Source organism: Scyliorhinus torazame, chromosome 7 (assembly GCF_047496885.1).
Source record: "Scyliorhinus torazame isolate Kashiwa2021f chromosome 7, sScyTor2.1, whole genome shotgun sequence".
Classification (NCBI taxonomy): Eukaryota; Metazoa; Chordata; class Chondrichthyes; order Carcharhiniformes; family Scyliorhinidae; genus Scyliorhinus; species Scyliorhinus torazame.
In genome coordinates, this window is record NC_092713.1 from 313,951,029 (window position 1) to 313,970,844 (window position 19,816).

General features: G+C 50.4%; 1 long non-coding RNA gene across 1 annotated transcript; it reads left to right on the plus strand.

The window, feature by feature from the left end:
• The first annotated feature begins 915 nt into the window (after window positions 1–915).
• On the plus strand, window positions 916–13,951 carry LOC140427206 (uncharacterized). The gene is made up of 2 exons (XR_011948406.1): window positions 916–1,070; window positions 7,627–13,951. It is a non-coding gene; the product is annotated as an uncharacterized lncRNA (long non-coding RNA).
• The last annotated feature ends 5,865 nt before the right edge of the window (window positions 13,952–19,816 follow it).

Below are 19,816 nucleotides of genomic sequence, written 5' to 3' on the forward strand. Positions count from 1 at the left end.
TGTTGTTGGATATTAAGGGACAAATTAGCATGGCCAATCCATCTAACCTGCACATCTTTGGACTGCGGGAGGAAACCGGAGCACCCGGAGGAAACCCACGCAGACACGGGGAGGATGTGCAGACTCCGCACAGACAGTGACCCAGCGGGAAATCGAACCTGGGACCCTAGAGCTGTGAAGCAACTGTACAAACCACAGTGCTACTGCGCCACCCCTTGTCGATTTAAAAATGGGGACTGGGCACCGAGACTACTGAAGGAGAGAGAGGAGGCTAGAAAAGTTTCCAAAGGCAAAACAGTGGGTTGGTTGAATGGCTTCTGCCGGGGTTGTGGGGGGGGGGGGGAGGGGGGGGGAGAGGAGTGCCAGGGGTGGGGGGTACTAAGTGACGGGCTGTGTATCCAGGGTGTCCCCCAGGGATCGGGGTTGTCCGGGCAGACACCGCCATGGTCGCGACCTGCAAAGCAGGCACTCCGCCCACTGTGAGCGCCACTGGTTGCATGGGTGCCACGGAGCATGGTGTTAGTGTGTGACACATGGTGTTAGTCTGTGACACACGGTATTAGTCTGTGACACACGGTGCTAGTCTGTGACACATGGTGTTAGTCTGTGACACATGGTGTTAGTCTGTGACACATGGCGTGAGGGTCTGGAAACAGGTTGGTCCATTACTAAACATCAACATATTGCAACCCAAGTAAAATTCAAGGGTTTTTCCAATTTCCTGTTTGATAAGGGTGAGGTCCCTTTAACTGGGCGGGTCAAACCGTGAGGTCACAGAGCGAGTCTGAGCCGCCCCCTGAGCATCACAGTGAGATCAGACATCACAATAGTTTTGTAAACTGGGTTAAATTGAGTCGGGGGGCAGCGCAAACAGACAGGGTGAAGACCAGTGACATGGACAGACTGCTATTGGCTGGCTGATCTGTCTCAGAGTAAATGAGGTCGAGGAGAAGATCGGAAGAGTTTTCCATCGTGATGGGAGAGTGAAGAATGGAGATCTCCTCAAGCAGCTGACGGTGTGAAAAGTGTTGCTGCAGAAAGATTGTTCTGGTTTGTATCGGCAAGTCAGGGTGAGTAACTCCTGGAGAAACAGTCCAGATCCCAATGTTCAATCCGGAAAACTGAGCCCAGGTAAGTACATTCCAATCAGCTGCTCCGAGAGTCTGGGATGGTGTGTGGGACGGCTTAGCTCAGGCAGTTATTCACAGTCTAGACAGCGGGGTCACTAGCTCGCTCTCTCAAAGAGCCAGAACAGACAAGATGGGCGGGATTCTCCACTCCTGCGCCGAAGTGGCCGCGCCATCGTGAACGCCGTCGAGGTTCACGACGGCGCGAAACGGGCCCGGTCCCGACCGATTCAGGCCCTGACAAAGGCCAGGATCGGGGCCGCATCATCTACACGCGCCAGGCCTTGTCGCCCGCGTAAAGGCGGCACCGCATAGATGACGCGGCCGGCGCCGCATAACGGACGTCATCCGCGCATGCGTGGTAGCCGTCCTCTCTAAGTCCGCCTACGCAAGAAGATTTCTGACGGATCTTGCAGGGCCGCGGAAGGAAGGAGATCCTCCTTCAGAGAGGACGGCCCGACGATCGGTGGGCACCGATCGCAGGCCACCCCACATTTGAGGTACCCCCCCGGTGCAGGATCGCCCCTCGCCCCCCCGCAGGCCGCCCCCCCAGCGTTCACGCACCGTTCACGACGGCAGCGACCAGGTGTGGACGGCGCCTGGGGGAACCCGCCGTTTTGTTCCGGGCCTGAGAATAGTGGGGGTGCCGGAGAATCGCCATTTTGGTTGTGTCCGGCGCTTCTCCGGCCTGCGGCCCGTGAAAATCAACCGGGCCGTTCCTGCCGCTTTGGAGAATCGCGGGAGGGCATCGGACCGGCGTCCCGGGAAATTTTGCCGGCCCAGGCGATTCTCCCAACCGGCGGGGGAGTGGAGAATCTCGCCCGATAACTCCGCATTTTCCAATCCCACCCGTGGGAATTGCCACTGTGGGCAGGACTGGAAAATCCCAGTCCAGTGGTTGAATGACTTCCTTCTATCCTGCATGTTTCTATGTTCCCAGATAGGATTTGGTGACAGTCTCAATCGATATTCCTGACTGACCTTTTCGTCACTGGATAACCAATGAGAATTGTAAACGAGACAACGCCTGCAAGAGTGGGAAAGGATAGAATTCTTAGCGAGAAGCAGGTTCTTAGAGAGAAGCTTCTTCGAAAGAAGTCCAGGTTCATTGCTCCTTGAAGGTGGAGTCACGGGTGGACAGGGTGGTGGAGAAGGCATTCGGCATGCTTGGTTTGGTTGGTCAGAACATTGAATGCAGGAGTTGGGACGTCTTGCTGAAGTTGTACAGACATTAGTAAGGCCACATTTTGAATGCTGTGTACAGTTCTGGTCACCCTATTATAGAAAGGATATTATTAAACTTGAAAGAAAAGATTTACTAGGATGCTACCGGGACTTGATGTTATAAGGAGAGGCTGGATAGACTGGGACTTTTTTCCTTGGAGCGTAAGAGGCTTAGCGATGATCTTATAGAGGTCAATGTGGGGCATATATAAGGTAGATAGTCAACATCTATTCCCATAGGTAGGGCAGTCGAAAACTAGAGGGCATAGGTTTAAGGTGATAGGGGGAGAGATACAAAAGGGTCCAGAGGGGCAATGTTTTCACACAGAGGGTGGTGAGTGTCTGGAACGAGCTGCCAGGCACAGTAGTAGAGGCGGATACAATTTTGTCTTTTAAAAAGCATTTAGACAGTTATATGGGAAAGTTGGATGTAAAGAGATATGGGCTAGATGCGGGCAATTGGGACTAGCTTCGTGGTAACAACTGGGCGGCAGAGACAGGTTGTGTTGAAGGGCCTTTTCATGCTGCAAACCTCTATGACTCGATGACTCTAAGCAACATTCGAGGAGGATAAGTTGGAGAGAGGGCGTAGATACTGAGAGAGAGAAGAGAGAGTGCTCAGAGAGGGAGGGAGGGAATCCTTTCCAAGATGGAGAGATTCTGGCAGAGGTAGCATTGGGAGTTAATTCCAGGTCAATCCCTTCCATTCCTTTCAGCCAGAGGGAATTGGCTGTCGGCAGTCCTATTCCCAGGGGATGGGGCAAAGATAGTGGCTCCTCTAAAAAGAAAATGCAAGTCTGGATCATGTTAACATCAAAAAGGAAGAGGTATTAGGAGTTTTAAAAGAGATTCAGGTAGAAATGTCTCCTGGGCCGGATGGGACTTGCCCCAGAATACTGAGGGTTCCGCAAGTGCGGAAATTGCTCATGAAAAGGTCAGTCAGGAATATCGATTGAGACTGACACCTTTGTATGCTCATTGGCTACAGATGAGATCCTAGAGGACTGGGGTACAGCTAATGTGGTACCGCTGTTTAAGGAAGGTAGCAGGGATAATCCAGCAAACTATAGGCCGATGAGCCTCACATCGGTAGTCGGCAAATTATTGGAGAGAATTCTCAGGACAGGATTAATAACCCATTTGGAAAGAAATGGACACATTAGCGATAGACAGCACGGTTTTGTGAAGGGGAGGTTGTGCCTCACTAACTTGATTGAGTTTTTTGAGGAGTTGACAAAGATGATTGATGAGGGGAGTGTGGCGGATGTTGCTTACATGAAACTTCAGTAAAGCCTTTGACAAGGTGCCTCATGGTAGACTGGTACAAAAGAAGAAGTCACACGGGATGAGAGGTGAGGTGGTAAGATGGGTACAGAACTGGCTCGGTCACAGATGGCAAAGGGTAGCAGTAGACGGGTGTTTTTCTGAATGGAAGGTTGTGACGAGTGGTGTTCCACAGGGATCAGTGCTGGGGCCTCTGTTTGTACATAAACAATTTGTAGGAAAATGTAGCTGGTCTGATTCGTAAGTTTGCGGATGACACCAAGGTTGGTGGAGAGGCAGATCGTGTTGAGGATTGTCAGAGGATACAGCAGGACATAGATAGGTTGGAGACTTGGGCAGAGAAATGGCAAATGGAGTTTAATCCAGACAAATGTGAGATAATGCATTTTGGTAGGTCTAACTTAGAGGGGAAATATACTGTAAATGACAAAACTCTTAGGAATGTAGAAAGTCAGAGAGATCTGGGTGTGCATGTCCACAGATCTTTGAAAGTGGCAACACAACTGAACAAGGTTGCCAAGAAAGCATACGGAATGCTTGCCTTCATTGGACGGGGCATCGAGTATAAAACCTGGCAAGTCATGCTGCAGTTGTACAGAACCTTGGTAAGGCCGCACTTGGAATATTGCGCACAATTCTGGTCGCCACACTATCAGAAGGATGTGGAAGCTTTGGAGAGGGTGCAGAGGAGGTTTACCAGGATGTTGCCTGGTCTGGAGGGTGTTATCTTTGTGGAGAGGCTGAATAGACTCGGACTGTTTTCATCAGAAAAATGGAGGTTGAGGGGTGGCCTGATCGAGGTCTACAAGATTATGAGGGGCATGGATAGAGGGCAGCACGGTAGCATTGTGGATAGCACAATTGCTTCACAGCTCCAGGGTTCCAGGTTCGATTCTGGCTTGGGTCACTGTCTGTGCGGAGTCTGTACATCCTCCCCGTGTGTGCGTGGGTTTCCTCCGGGTGCTCCGGTTTCCTCCCACAGTCCAAAGATGTGCAGGTTAGGTGGATTGGCCATGCTAAATTGCCCTTAGTGTCCAAAATTGCCCTTAGTGTTGGGTGGCGTTAGGGTTATGGGGATAGGGTGGAGGTGTTGAACTTGGGTAGGGTGCTCTTTCCAAGAGCCGGTGCAGACTCGATGGGCTGAATGGCCTCCTTCCGCACTGTAAATTCTATGTTGAGTCTATGTTGAGTGGATGGGCAGGCACTCTTTCCCAGGGTGGAGGGGGTCAGTCACCAAGGCACACATGTTTAAGGTCCGTGGGGCAAGGTTTAGAGGAGATGTGTGAGGCAGGCTTTTTACACAGAAGGTGGTGAGCGCCTGGAACGCGTTGACAGGGGAGGTTGTGGAAGCAGATACATTAAGGGAGTTCAAAAGGCATCTCGGCAAATACAAGGATAGGATGGGTATAGAGGGATACGCCACTAGGAAGTGCTGAGGGTTTTGGCCAGGGGTGGTATCATGACCAGTACACGCTTGGAGGGCCGAAGGGCCTGTTCCTGTGCTGTATTGTTCTTTGTTCTTTGGCAACATTCACTCTGAGACGGACCAGCCAGTTTGCCAGCCGGTGCAGTTCACTTTCCTCTGCAGCCTCCTGCCTCAAATTAACTCACCTATTGTGATGTCTGATCTCACTGTGATGTACAGGGTGAGGGTCAGACTTGGTCTGTGATCTCACGGTGTGACCCATCCAGGCACCCGTCCTTGAAGTTACCACCTAGGTTGATAGGGTTGTTAAGAAGGCGTATGGTGTGTTGGCTTTCATTAACAGGGGGATTCACTTCAAGAGCTGCAATTTTATAAAACCCTGGTTAGACCACACTTGGAATATTGTGTCCAGTTCTGGTCGCCTCATTATAGGAAGGATGTGGATGCTTTGGAGAGAGTGCAGAGGAGATTTACCAGGGTGCTGCCTGGACTGGAGAGCATGTCTTCTGAAGAAAGGTTGAGGGAGCTAGGGCTTTTCTCACTGGAGCGAAGAAGGCAGAGAGGTGACTTGGTAGAGGTGTACAAGGTGATGAGAGGCATGGATAAAGTGGATAGCCAGAGACTTTTCCCCAGGGCGGAAATGGCTGTCACGAGGGGACATAATTTTGAGGTGATTGGAGGAAGGTATAGGGGAGATGTCAGAGGTAGGTTCTTTACACAGAGAGTGGTGGGTGTGTGGAATGCACTGCCAGCAGAGGTCGTGGAGTCAGAGTCATTAGGGACATTTAAGCGACTCTTGGACAGGCACATGGACAGCAGTAAATTGAAGGGGTGTAGGTTAGGTTGATCTTAGATTAGGATAAATGCTCGGCACAACATCGTGGGCCGAAGGGCCTGTACTGTGCTGTACTATTCTATGTTCTACGTTCTATGATCAAACAGGAAGTTGCAAAAACCCTTGGATTTTGCTTGGGTTGCGATAAGTTGAAGTTTGGGAAAACACCACTCAGTTTCCAGACACTGTAATCCACTGGTTGTCCATGTCTCTGCAATCGATTCTATTTCTGACGTCAGTTAAATTCCAATTGATAAATCGATCAATAACATTTCCTCCAGCTGTTGGATTGGCTGGGGAAAAGTGAACCAAACACTAAGCTTCATTTCAGCAGGAAATGTAAATAGGGGAGTTCCACCAAACCAGCAAAGCTCTTTGGTTGGACCACACTTAGGACACGGCAGGCAGTTTTGTTCAGTATGTAATAGACAGGATATCGAGGCAGTGGGGAAGCTGCAGAGAATATTCATCAGGATGATAGCAGAAATATTTGGGTATACACACCCGGGAAGAATTGAGAGCCTGGGTCACTTTTCTGTTGTGAAACGAAGGCTGAGGGGGTGAGCGAATAGAGGTTGTTAAATTGGTGAGAGGATTTGATCGAGTGGCTACAGAGAGAATGTTTTCCTTTGTGGGGAAGAGCCGATCTTAGAGACCGTCACCAAGAAACACGACAGGGAGTTCAGAAGAATCCTCTTCACCCAGAAAATGGTGAGAATGTGGATCTGGATCCCACAGGGAGTTGTTGAAGTGAACCTGTGAAATTGGAAAAGCATCTGAGGGGGAAGGAATAAATGGGTGCTCGATTGAGCTGTGAGTACGTGGGAGGAAGCTCAAGGGGAGAATTTACACTGGAACGGTCTGATTGGTCCAACTAGCCTCTTCCAGTGATGTCGATCCCAAGTCATCCAGGCGTTTTGAAATGAAATGAATGAAATGAAAATCGCTTATTGTCACAAGTAGGCTTCAATGAAGTTACTGTGAAAAGCCCCAAGTCGCCACATTCCGGCGCCTGTTCGGGGAGGCTGTTACGGGAATTGAACCGTGCTGCTGGCCTGCTTGGTTTGCTTTCAAAGCCAGCGATTTAGCCCTGTGCTAAACCAGCCCCTGTTCTTGCTGTTCTTTGACTTTTTCACACCCTGTGTGGAGGACCCTCCCCAGGTCAGCTCACTCAGACACTGCAATATCGTCTGACAAACTCCTCTTGTGCCAGTTACACTGGGTCACCTGATGGCGTTGCAGCCATTCCGCAACTTCCCTCTGATTCTGAAAAATTATTCAGTTCATCAGCTTGAGAATCTTTCATTCTCACCTCACACTAGAAGCTGTGGCCAGTAATGTTACTGGAGAAGAAACCAATCAACAAGTTTTACCCACTGGACCTACATTAAACATCAACGCATTTGTGGCGGCACGTGGCACAGTGGTTAGTACCGCTGCCTGCGGTGTTGCGGACCCGGGTTCGAACCCTGGCCCTGGGTTACTGTCCGTGTGGAGTTTGCACATTCACCCTGTGTCTGTGTGGATTTCACCCCCACAACCCAAATATGTGCAGCTTAGGTGGATTGGCCACACTAAACTTTCCCTTAATTGGAAAAAAAATAATTGGGTACTCTAAATTTATAAAAACAAACATTGACACATTAATACTTTACATGTAGGAAGGGAGTTAGACAAAGTTATCTTGCTATTATCCAATGATTCTTACCTGTTATATCTTCTCCTGCTAGGGGGCCATGATTGGTGTCGGGCTGAGCAAGAGGAAATTCTAATCACACTTTTCACAGAAACGATTTGTGAGTAACAAGAGCACAAAGGCCAAGTGGATCACAGAGAGAGAGAGAGAGAGAGCGCACCCTGACTTAAAGCAACTCAACGTCAGCACAAATCCCACAAAGCAGCCCGCAGTGGAACTGAGATTCTCTTCATTCCATCGCTCTGTGTCCCATCCACCTCTCAGTGAGAACTCTGCACATTTTAATTTGCTGTTTTTATTATACAGCCAATAGCAAACCTCCGACTGATCCACATCGACACGGCTCCAATGATGGGCATTGTGCTAAACCAACTTTCCAGTTGTGTTTGCAATGGTGTGATGTGTTGGGTACTCTGCTACACAGACGAACCAACACGGTTGCGAATGGTACAACTCAGTTTTATTACTCACATTTATTTACAGGCGTAAACTGGTTACTGAGGTTCGATCATAACCCTAGAATCTGTGGACCTACTCCTAATACTGTCTTGTAGTGGCACTCAGCACATGGTGGATGTCTGAGTGGCTTGCTGTCAGCTCTGTGCCCTGAGCTGTCTCCTGCTGGAATGCCCGGGAAGTGTCGTGTTCCCTGTTTTGTACTGTGTATGCTCTTGCCTGTGATTGGCTGTGGTGTTGTGTGTGTATTAATTGGTCCGTTGATCTGTCCATCAGTATGTATGTATGTTTGTACCATGATGTTTACCTGAATATCATGACAGTGTGATGGAGCGGCTGGTTAAGGTTGAGTGCCAACCTATCCTGGACCTCCTACTCCAGATCATCGGGTGAAACCTCAACACCGACTTGTACTGAGGCCTACAGGATATGACAGAGTCCTCTCCTGACACCAGCTGGCTCGGAGTTGTCTGTGTTGACTGGTGTCAGTTTCCGGCTGCATCCCACACGCTGACTGATCGTACTTCACTCGGGTCCATCACCAGAGACTCCCCTCACAGCCTCAGGACTCACCGCCTGAACCCTGGGACAATGGTCTCCACGTACAGACAGCTCAGCTCATTTTGAGTCACCACATTTGGGGAGTCGAGCGCAATCAGAGCCCCATATTCCGGGGTGAACTCTGCTACGCTGAGAGCAGTTACGGTTCTCTGTCCATTATTCTGTGTCTGCCTCCTTGCCACTGTGGACTCACCTTCAGCCACTGGCTCCAATTCCTGAGCGAGTATCGTGGTTCTAATATCTACTACTCCCAGAGAACGGGTTTTTGCAGTTTTTGAATCTGTTCGTGCGTGTTCTCAGGCTTGTGTACCTCCTGCCCAATCGAAGAAGTTGGAAGAGTGAATACCGCGGGTGAGAGGGGTCTTTGATTATGCTGCCCGCTTTCCCAAGGCAGCAGGAGGTGTAGACAGAGTCATTGGATGGGAGGCAGGTTTGTGTAATGGACTGGGCTGTGTTTGCGAACTTCTGTGGTTTCTTGCAGTCTTGGGCCGAGCAGTTGTCATGCCAGGCTGTGATGCAGCCAGATACATAGATACATAGAAGATAGGAGCAGGAGGAGGCCTTTTTCCCTTCGAGCCTGCTCCGCCATTCATCACGATCATGGCTGATCATCCAACTCAATAGCCTAATCCTGCTTTCTCCCCATAGCCTTTGATCCCATTCTCCCCAAGTGCTATATCCAGCCGCCTCTGGAATATATTCAAAGGATGCTTTCTATGGTGCATCTGTAAAAAGTGGTAAGAGTCAATGTGGACATGTCGAATTTCCGTAGTCTCCTGAGGAGGTATAGGTGCTGTTGTGCTTTCTTGGTCGTGGCGTTACCGGATTGTGGTAGTCACCACTGATGTATATATTAGGTGATTTGTGGGAAGGCTCCTGTACTTCAGGTACACGGGGGTAGTTCCCTGCCTGCTGGCTCCGCCCAGTAGGCGGTGTATAAATATGCCATTTCGCCAGCTGCTGTAAGAGGCCACACATCTTAGTGTAATAAAGCCTCAGTTGCATCCAACTCTCGTCTTTGTGTAATTGATTGTGCTAAACTAAAGTTTTCAGAAGATGGACCTCCGCATCAAGCCGGATCGCCTGCAGCTGGATCCGCAATCAGGCAACGCCAAAAACGACTTTGAACATTGGCTAGCCTGTTTCGCACAACATCCAGGCCTACAGCCCCGGCCGCGCGGCCCACCCCTCCTACGCATCGTGGACTCCGCAGATGGCCGCCCAATCGGGGACCCCACTCAGTCAACCCCACGCCTGTGCTGCGTGGCAGGCACCCAATCCCGGGGGCCCCTAATGTTACTTCTGTGGGCAGCCAAAACACCCCCGACAATGCTGCCCGTCCCGGAGCGCCCTTTGCACGGCCTGCGGCAAGAAGGGGCGCTTCGCGGCGGTGTGCCAGGCCCCTGCAGTCGCCGCTATTGTTCTGACCCCTCCCCGTACGGCCAGTGGGCACTGCCATCTTCCCCTCCTTGGACCACGCATGGCCAGTGGGCACCGCCACCTTCCCTTCCTCAGACCACGTGCGGCCCGTGGGTGCCGCCATCTTGTTCAACTCCCACCACATGCCGCCCGTGGGCGCCGCCATCTTGTCCTCCCCAGGAACATCAAGCGCCGCCATCTTGTCTCGCCCACGGCACGTGCGGCACATGGGCGCCGCCATCTTACCAGGTCCCATGCCCCCAGGCACCCCATCATCTGCCACCATCGACGATCAGCCGCGTCTCGCCTCGGTCACGATTGACCAATCCCGCCCACACAACCTAGCAACGGCCTCTACAAACGTGAAAGTCGATGGGCACGAGATCTCCTGCCTGCTGGACTCCGGGAGCACCGAGAGCTTCATTCATCCCAATACTGCTCCCTCGCGGTACACCCCGCCAATCAGAGAATCTCCCTGGCCTCCGGGTCCCACTCCGTGGCGATCCGGGGGTACTGCATCGCCACTCTCACTGTCCAGGGCGTGGAGTTCAGCGGCTCCGGCCTCTACATCCTCCCCAACCTCTGCGCTGCCTTGCTACTCGGCCTGGACTCCCAGTGCAACCTCCCGAGCCTAACATTGAAATTCGGCGGGCCCCTACCACCCCTTACTGTGTACGGCCTCGCGACCCTAAAGGTCGACCCACCTTCCCTATTTGGAAACTTAACCCCAGATTGCAAACCCGTCGCCACCAGGAGCAGACGGTACAGCGCCCAGGACAGGACCTTCATCAGGTCCGAGGTCCAGCGGCTGCTTCGGGAAGGCATCATCGAGGCCAGCAACAGCCCCTGGAGAGCCCAAGTGGTAGTGGTGAAAATGGGAGAAACGCAGAATCACAGAATGGTCGTGGACTACAGTCAGACCATCAATAGCTACACGCAGCTTGATGCGTACCCCCTCCCACCCATATCTGAAATGTTCAATCAGATTGCACTTCTCAACTGTGGACCTTAAATCCGCCTACAACCAGCTCCCCATCCGTAAGGCGGACCGCCAATACACCGCCTTCGAGGCAGATGGTCGCCTTTACCACTTTCTCATGGTTCCTTTCGGCGTCACCAACGGGGTCTCGGTTTTCCAATGGGAAATGGACCAATGGTTGACCGGTACGGGCTGCGGGCCACTTTCCTGTACCTTGACAATGTCACCACCTGCGGCCACGATCAGCAGGACCATGACGCCAACCTTTCCAAATTTCCCAGTACCGCCACTCTCCTCAACCTCACTTACAACAAGGAGAAGTGCGTGTTCAGCATGAACCGCTTAGCCATACTTGGCTATGTGGTCCAGAACGGAGTTCTGGGTCCCGATCCCGACCGCATGCGCCCCCTCATGGAACTCCCCCTCCCCCACTGCCCCAAGGCCCTCTAACGTTGCCTGGGGTTCTTTCCTTACTACGCCCAGTGGGTCCCAAATTATGCGGACAAGGCCCTCCCACTCATCCAATCCACTCTTTTTCCCCTAACGGTCGAGGCTCACCAGGCCTTCAAACGTATTAAGGCTGACATCGCCAAGGCCGCGATGCGCGCAGTCGACGAGACGCTCCCCTTCCAAGTCGAGAGCGATGCATCAGACGTCGTTCTGGCCAACACCCTCAATGAGGCAGGCAGGCCCGTGGCAATCTTTTCACAAACCCTACATGCCTCCGAAATTCGGCGCTTCTCCGTCGAAAAAGAGGCCCAAGCCATCGTTGAAGCTGTGCGGATTTGGAGGTATTACCTGGCCAGCAGGAGACTCACTCTCCTCACTGACGAATGGTCGGTAGCTTTCATGTTTAACAACACACAGCGGGGGCAAGATCAAGAACGATAAAATGTTGAGGTGGAGGATCAAGCTCTCCACCTACAACTACGAGATTTTGTATCGCCCCGGCAAGCTCAACGAGCCCCCCCGATGCCCTATCCCGATGTACATGTGCCAGCTCACAGGTGGACTGACTCCGGACTCTGCACGACAACCTTTGTCACCCGGGAGTCACACGGTTGTACCACTTCATCAAGGCCCGCAATTTGCCCTACTCCGTTGAGGAAGTCAGGGCAATCACCAGGGACTGCCAGGTCTGCGCAGAGTGCAAACCACACTTCTACCAGCCAGACCGTGCGCGCCTGGTGAAGGCCTCCCGCCCTTTTGAACGCCTCAGCGTGGACTTCAAAGGGCCCCTCCCCTCCACCGACCGTAACACGTACTTCCTCAGTGTGGTCGATGAATATTCCAGATTGCCATACGCCATCCCATGTCCCGACATGACGTCGGCTACCATCATCAAAGCCCTCAGCACCACCTTCGCTCTGTTTGGCTTCCCCGCCTACGTCCACAGCGACGGGATCCTCATTCATGAGCGACGAGCTGCATCAGTTCCTGCTCAGCAGGGGTATCGCCTCGAGCAGGACGACCAGCTATAACCCCCGGGGAAACGGGCAGCTGGAGAGGGAGAAAGGGGCAGTCTGGAGGACCATCCAGCTGGCTCTACGGTCCAGAAATCTCCCGGCCTCCCGCTGGCAGGAGGTCATCCCTGACGCACTGCACTCCATTCGGTCGCTCCTATGCACTGCGACTAATGACACACCCCATGAACGTCTCTTCGCCTTCCCCGGGAAGTCCACCTCTGGGGTGTTGCTCCGGACTTGGCTTGCAGCTCTAGGGCCCATACTCCTCCGTTAGCACGTACGACTCCATAAGGCAGACCCGTTGGTTGAATGGGTACAGCTACTCCACGCCAACCTGCAGTATGGCTACGTAGCATACCCCGACGGCCGCCAAGATACTGTCTCCCTCAGGGACCTGGCGCCAGCTGGTTCCACACACACACACCCCTCCGACCCAGCGCCACCCTCCCCGGCGCACCCCACCGCAGCCCCCGCCCCAGGACAATCCGTCCTCCCCCTGCCCAAGCCCGAGGATGACGAGGATTTCGGCACGCTCCCGGAGTCACCGAGGACCAGACTGACACCCGAATCGCCACCACCATTGCTGCTCTCCCAACGGCAGAGCAAGGCTCCGGACCGACTGAACCTGTAACTTGATCGGGACTCCATTTTTTTCTCTGTAGTTAAAACATGTACTTGTATATAGTTCTCCACCACTCCCGCCGGACTCAATTTTAACAGGGGGTGAATGTGGTAGTCACCACTGATCTATATATTAGGTAATTTGTGGTAAGGCCCTGGACTACAGGTACACAGGGGTAGTTCCCTGCCTGCTGGCTCCGCCCAGTAGGAGGAGTATAAATATGTGTGCTCCCCATGCAGCAGCCATTTCGCCAGCTGTTGTAGGAGGCCACACATCTTCGTGCAATAAAGCCTCGTGCATCACGGATATTAAAGGGTGTCTCATTAACACTTCAGAGAAAGGATTGAGGAGAGTTGGTGTTCAAACTGGAAAGACAGACGTGTGAACAGCTCATCAAGTAGTTTAAAATCATCACTGAATGTTGGTCCTGTTGCTGCGAGTTTAGAGATAGTCTGTAGCTATTTGGGAACCAGGCAAGGAGGCAGATTATTCAGATGGTGTCAGTAAAATGGAAGAGCAATTGTCTAGTGAGGCATTGTCTGATTGGGGCCTGTGTGATCTCCTGGACTTGTTTCGATCGCCACAGGGGGTCGGAGAGGAATTTCCCAGATTTGTTTCCCCACATTGGCCCTGGGTTTTTAATTCTGGGTTTTTGCCTCTCCCTGGAGATCACATGGTCTGGATGGGTGTGTGGGGATTAGTCAATATGTTGTGATGAACAAGGCATCACAGTTGTGAGGGACAGCTGGATGGAGCAGAGAGTGAGCTGTCCATCCAACAATTATCTTTCAAGTGTCGTCGTTTCAACGACTGAAACCTCAAATCTGGAAATAAATGTGGCCTGAAATTGGACAAACTTTGTGTGTTTTCTGATTTCTGCGCGGATCACAGCAAAAAACAGAAATAGGAAGTGATGAGTTCTCTTTATTTTCAGACACGGACATGGGGATTATTTTTATTCAGTCTTGGGATATCGATGGAAAGGGGAAAAGCCAATATTTATTACCCATCCCTAATTGCCCCTGAGAAGACCGTGGTGAGTCACCGATCTGAAGCTTAACTCAACCATTTCAGAGTGGCGTTAGAGTCAACCACCTTGCTGCGGGTCTGGAGTCACACGTAGGCCAGACCGGGTAAGGGCGGCAGATTTCCCTCCCTAAAGGACATCAGTGAACCAGTTGGGTTTTTTACAACAATCAACAGTTTTGTCAATGATTTTGCCGGCAGCATTACTGAGGGTGGGTTTTAAAATTCTGATTTTATTAATTCAGATTGCAGTCCCTGGCTGCCGCCCCATTGGCATTTGAATTCATGTCTCTGTCATTATTCCAGGTCTCTGGATTACTAACCCAGTCACATATCCACTGGGCTACCGTGTTGTCCATTGGCTTAGCCACGGACTGACTGAACTCTGGGAGTCACACACCAGGCGGGTCCCACATTCAATGCCGAGTCTGTACACACAAACATATATAAATTCTATTGACCATCCAGCTCAGCCTGTCTGGCAGACAGTGTGCCCGCACACGCAGAACTTTACTAATTGAGGAAAATGCTCAGAGTGATTTTTCTCCCCACTCCCTGAGTCTCCAGGTGAATCACAAGTTAAACTGGTCACTAGCTCCCTGTAACTAGCAATGTCTTCTCAGATATTAAGTTCCCCTTTTAAACATCGGTAATGACCCTGCGCTCATCAGGCGTGTTGTGTGTGTTTGGTCCGGATGGTGACCGCCCTGTGACAAGTGATGGAGAGTAACAGCATGGATGGAGCCCATTCAGCCCGTCTTATCTGTGATGGACCATTGTAAGAGCCACAGATCCTGACCCCCCACCCTGCTCTCTCCTCACATTCCCACAATTCACTGCCACCCCACCCCACACCCCCTCCATGCAGGTATCCAATTCCCAGCTGGATGGTCCATTGGATGGATTTCTCCAAATCCCGTGAAGGAAAATTCCATTTCAGTCAGAAGTGAACACGGATTGTTGAATGACGAACCCGTGCGACTCTCACATCCATTGGTCACCTCGAGGATCTGCTTCAGAGATTGGTTAAACTAAGAAACCGCGGAGCAAGGTGAGTGAGTGAGGAAGACACTCGGGTGAATTGTTTTTTCATTGGGCTGGTAGGGGGGGTGCTCAGATCCTGAGTCGGGAGTGAATTGGGTGGGGGGTGGAGGGAGCCTGGGGGGTGTTCAGTTGGGTGGTCAGTGGGGTTTGGGGTTTGGGTGTATCCAGTGATGGGGTGATCAGTGGGGGAGGATGCTTGGTGAAGTTTGTCGGGATGGTGTGCAGATGGGTCGGGGTGTGTAGTTGATGGGTTGGGATGGTAGTTGTGGGGATCCCGTGCGGTTTTTGCGATTAGTCATGGTGTACCTTTGGGGGGTCGGAGGACGGTCAGAGGGCTCTGTGGGTGGTCAGGGGGTAATCGGGGATGGGGATGGAATCTGACATGGCTTTGAGATATGTCAGTGCTATAGTTACATAGGCGTTAGAAGTGATTTGAATTATTTAACCTTTTCCTGGGTGACTGCTCCTCTAAGATAGTCTAAACCATCCAAAGACTCATTCAGATTGGAGTTTCAAAGTGTTCCCAGTACCGGGAATTGCCAAATAGCAATGTGAACTTCCCGGGAAATTGCCGTGCAATCCTTAGGTGGGGATTTCGAGGGTGGTGTTGGATGGTCCATCCATGCGTCTTTCGGGAACCCTCTGGGAATAGAATCCCAGAGATCGGAAGGTTTTAAGTCGTATCTTAAAGGGTGGAATCGAGAGGGACAGGTGATGTATCGGGAGGGATATCGCGAGGTCAGTGTCCAGGCAAATGAAAACATGACTGTCAGTGGTGTGGGCAGGAGGAGCTTCCCCAGATAGGGAAAGGGGATAATAGGGCCCGGGGAGGATGTCAAAACAAGGATGAAAAGTTTAAAACCAAGACATCGTTGACTTCTTTTCAAATTCCTCCATGTCCTCACCCCTCCCTATCGCTGTCACCCAGCCCCATAATCCTCTGAGACATTCTGACCTCTTTTACGTCCCCAATGTTAATCACCCCACATCTGGTGGCTGTGATTTCAGATGGCTTGGCCTCAAGTTCTGAAAATCCTTCCCTGCCCATCTCCACCTCAATCTCTCTCTATCACCTTTTCAGATTTCCCTTCGAACCCAACTCTCTGACCAAGCTTTTGGACATATAATACAATAATAATCTGTGAAAAGCCCCTGGTCACCACACTCCGGCACCTGTTCGGGTACACGGAGGGAGAATTCAGAATGTCCAATTCACCTAACAGCACGTCTTAAGGACTTGTGGGAGGAAACTGGAGCACCCGGAGGAAACCCACGCAGACACGGGGAGAACGTGCAGACTCCACACAGACAGTGACCCAAGCCGGGAATCGAACCTGGGACCCTGGAGCTGTGAAGCAACAATGCTAACCACTGTGCGACCATGCCGCCCTTCCTACAAGACACTATTTGGAGATAAGCTGTTGTTGCTGCAGTAGTGCTCACTGGGTGGTATGCATATATGAATGTTTTTCTGTCTCAATCAATACCTTAATAGGATGTTTCAAGTTGTTTTACATATCCCCGGATTTGATGTTAATATTTCTGCTGACTTACACATAGAGTCTTAGAGTCAGAGATGTTTACAGCATGAAAACAGGCCCTTCGGCCCAACGTGTCCATGCCGCCCAGTTTTTAACCACAAAGCTAGTCCCAATTGCCCACATTTGGCCCATGCAGGAGTTTAAGTTTTTCTGAATTCAATGGAAATTGCTCAAATGACCTTATTGTGGATACTGGCCAAATCACCCCCCCTTCCTTATCCCCCCATTTTTCATGATTTTCCTTCTCACAGCCTCTTCCAATTATTCTCCCTCTCCTTCTTCAAGCAATTTCTTTGTGAATGTGTGGATCTGTTTATTGTCACATGTACTGAGGTACAGGGAAAAGTATTTTTCTGTGTGCAGCTCAAACGGATCATTTAATACGTGAAAATAAAATAAAATAAAAATAAAATCCATAATAGTGGAACACAAGGTACACTATGTAAATACATAACACCTGCATCAGTGAAGCTTACAGGAGTGTAGTATTAATCAGGTCAGTCCATAAGAGGGTCGTTTTCGAGTCTGGTAACCGAGGAAGAAGCTGTATTTGAACCTGTTGGTGCGTGTTCTCAGACTTTTGTATCTCCTGCCCGAGTGAAGAAGTTGGAAGAGTGAGTAAGCCGGGTGGGAGGGGTCTTCAATTAAATTTGATTGATGCCCCTTCGCCTCCCCTCTCATTTCGGGCAGCACGGTAGCATTGTGGATAGCACAATTGCTTCACAGCTCCAGGGTCCCAGGTTCGATTCCGGCTTGGGTCACTGTCTGTGCGGAGTCTGCACATCCTCCCCGTGTCTGCGTGGGTTTCCTCCGGGTGCTCCGGTTTCCTCCCACAGTCCAAACATGTGCAGGTTAGGTGGATTGACCATGATAAATTGCCCTTAGTGTCCAAAATTGCCCTTAGTGTTGGGTGGGGTTGCTGGGTTGTGGGGATAGGGTGGAGGTGTTGACCTTGGGTAGGGTGCTCGTTCCAAGAGCCGGTGCAGACTCGATGGGCCAAATGGCCTCCTTCTGCACTGTAAATTCTATGAAAAAAAAAATTCTATGATTTCGATTCAAGGTGTCAGTCAGTTCTCCGTGTGTAGAGTTAGAATCATAGAATCTCTACAGTGCAGAAGGGGGCCACCCAGCCCATCGACCCTCCGAAAGAGCACCCTACATAGCGCTCTCTCCCACACACACCAACCCCATAACCTCTCTGAACCTGCACATTTTTGGACACGAAGGGCAATTGATCATGGCCAATCCATCCAACCCGCACATCTTTGGACTGTGGGACGAAACCGGAGCAACCGGAGGAAACCCACGCAGACACGGGGAGAACGTGCAGTCTCCGCACAGACAGTGACCCAAGGTCGGATTTGAACCCAGGTTGAGTCCCTGGAGCCGTGAGGCAGCAGTGCAAACCACTGTGCCACCGTGCCATTCTTTACTACTGAGTCAAAACGTTGTGACTTCAACTCCTTTCTCGGGAAGCTGAATAAACAGATGTCTGGCACACTAATGCAACACGGGGGGCACGTTTGCATTGTCAGAGCTTCTGTCTTTGGGGACGTGATGTTAAAATGATGTCCTATCTGCCCTCTCATGGCACAGCGCCAAAGGGCCGGAGAGTTCTTCCTGGCTCCTTGGGTCAATATCTATCTCTTAAATAGTTTTTTAAAGCAGATGATCTCGTTGACACATTGTTGTCTGGGAGAACTTGCTGTGCAAGATGGTTGTTTAGTTACCTAAACAACATCAGGGACCACACTTCAAATTTACTTCTTTGGCTGCAAAAAGCACTTAGGAGGCCCTCAGTTCATGAAAGGTGTGATTTAAATGTAAGTCTCTCATTGAAGTTTTTAAAATCAGAATGTGCGATCACTTTGCTGAAATCTTCTTTACTTTAACTTCACTCGCTGCTCTTACTGCTCGAAGTGATAATTGCATGTTAATCGAAGTATCAGAGTTATGCTGCAGCAACCAGTTTAAAAGTTAACAAAGTTGTGTTAATCCTCACGGGTCCCATTAAGATCTGGGAGAGCTGTCAACCGGCTTCCAGATGGTTCTGTGAAGCCAGAGCAGTTTGAACGAGACATTAACTTTGACACACTATCTTCACCATGGTGGCAAAGCTACGAAAAAGGAAGCACATTATTTGATGTATTCATGTGCAAATTTCCAAATAAATCCGGAAAGTGAGGATATAATTTGATGCTGTCAAGACAAAGATAATTTTAAATCACGATTCTCCACCTCCTGTAAATCTCAAGGCAGGAGCAATTCTAAACTCGACTCTGCACTTAATCTGCTTATCTTTGCAGACAACTTCACAGTCGCAACATCAATTTTATTCAAGGTAGGGATGGACTTTGGTAGAATTAAGACAAATATCAGAATACCCTTGAAATGAAATGAAATAAAATGATTGATTCAACCTGCTTACACAGTATTGTAACCCTTTCACCAGGAAGAGAAATTTGGTTCTTGTCAGAACGTAAACGCATAATCAAAGACCCCCCCCCCCCCCACCCGGCTTACTCACTCTTCCAACTTCTTCCATCGGGCAGGAGATACAAAAGTCTGAGAACTCGCACAGACGCACTCAAAAACAGCTTCTTCCCCGCTCTTACCAAACTCCTAAACGACCCTCTTATGGACTGACCTGATCAACACTACACTCCTGTATGCTTCACCCGATGCCGGTGTTTATGTAGTTATATTGTGTACCTTGTGTTGCCCTATTATGTATTTTCTTTTCTGTATTTTCTTTTGTTTCCTTTTCTTTTCATGTACTTAATGATCTGTTGAGCTGCTCGCAGAAAAATACTTTTCCCATACCATGATACACGTGACAATAAATAAAACAAACAACTGGGAAGATTCACCTTATTTTGTTTTATTGCTTCATGGGATATGAGCTGTGCCAGCATTTATTACCCATCACTAATTGCCTTTGAGGGAGCCTGAAGAGTTTAGAGTCAACCAAATTTCTGTGCATCTGAAGTCACATGTAGGCCAGACCAGGTAAGGAGGGCAGATTTCCTTCCCTGAAGGACATTAGTGAACCTGATGGGTTTTTCCGACAATCGACAATGGTTTCATGGTCATCATTAGAATTTTAGATC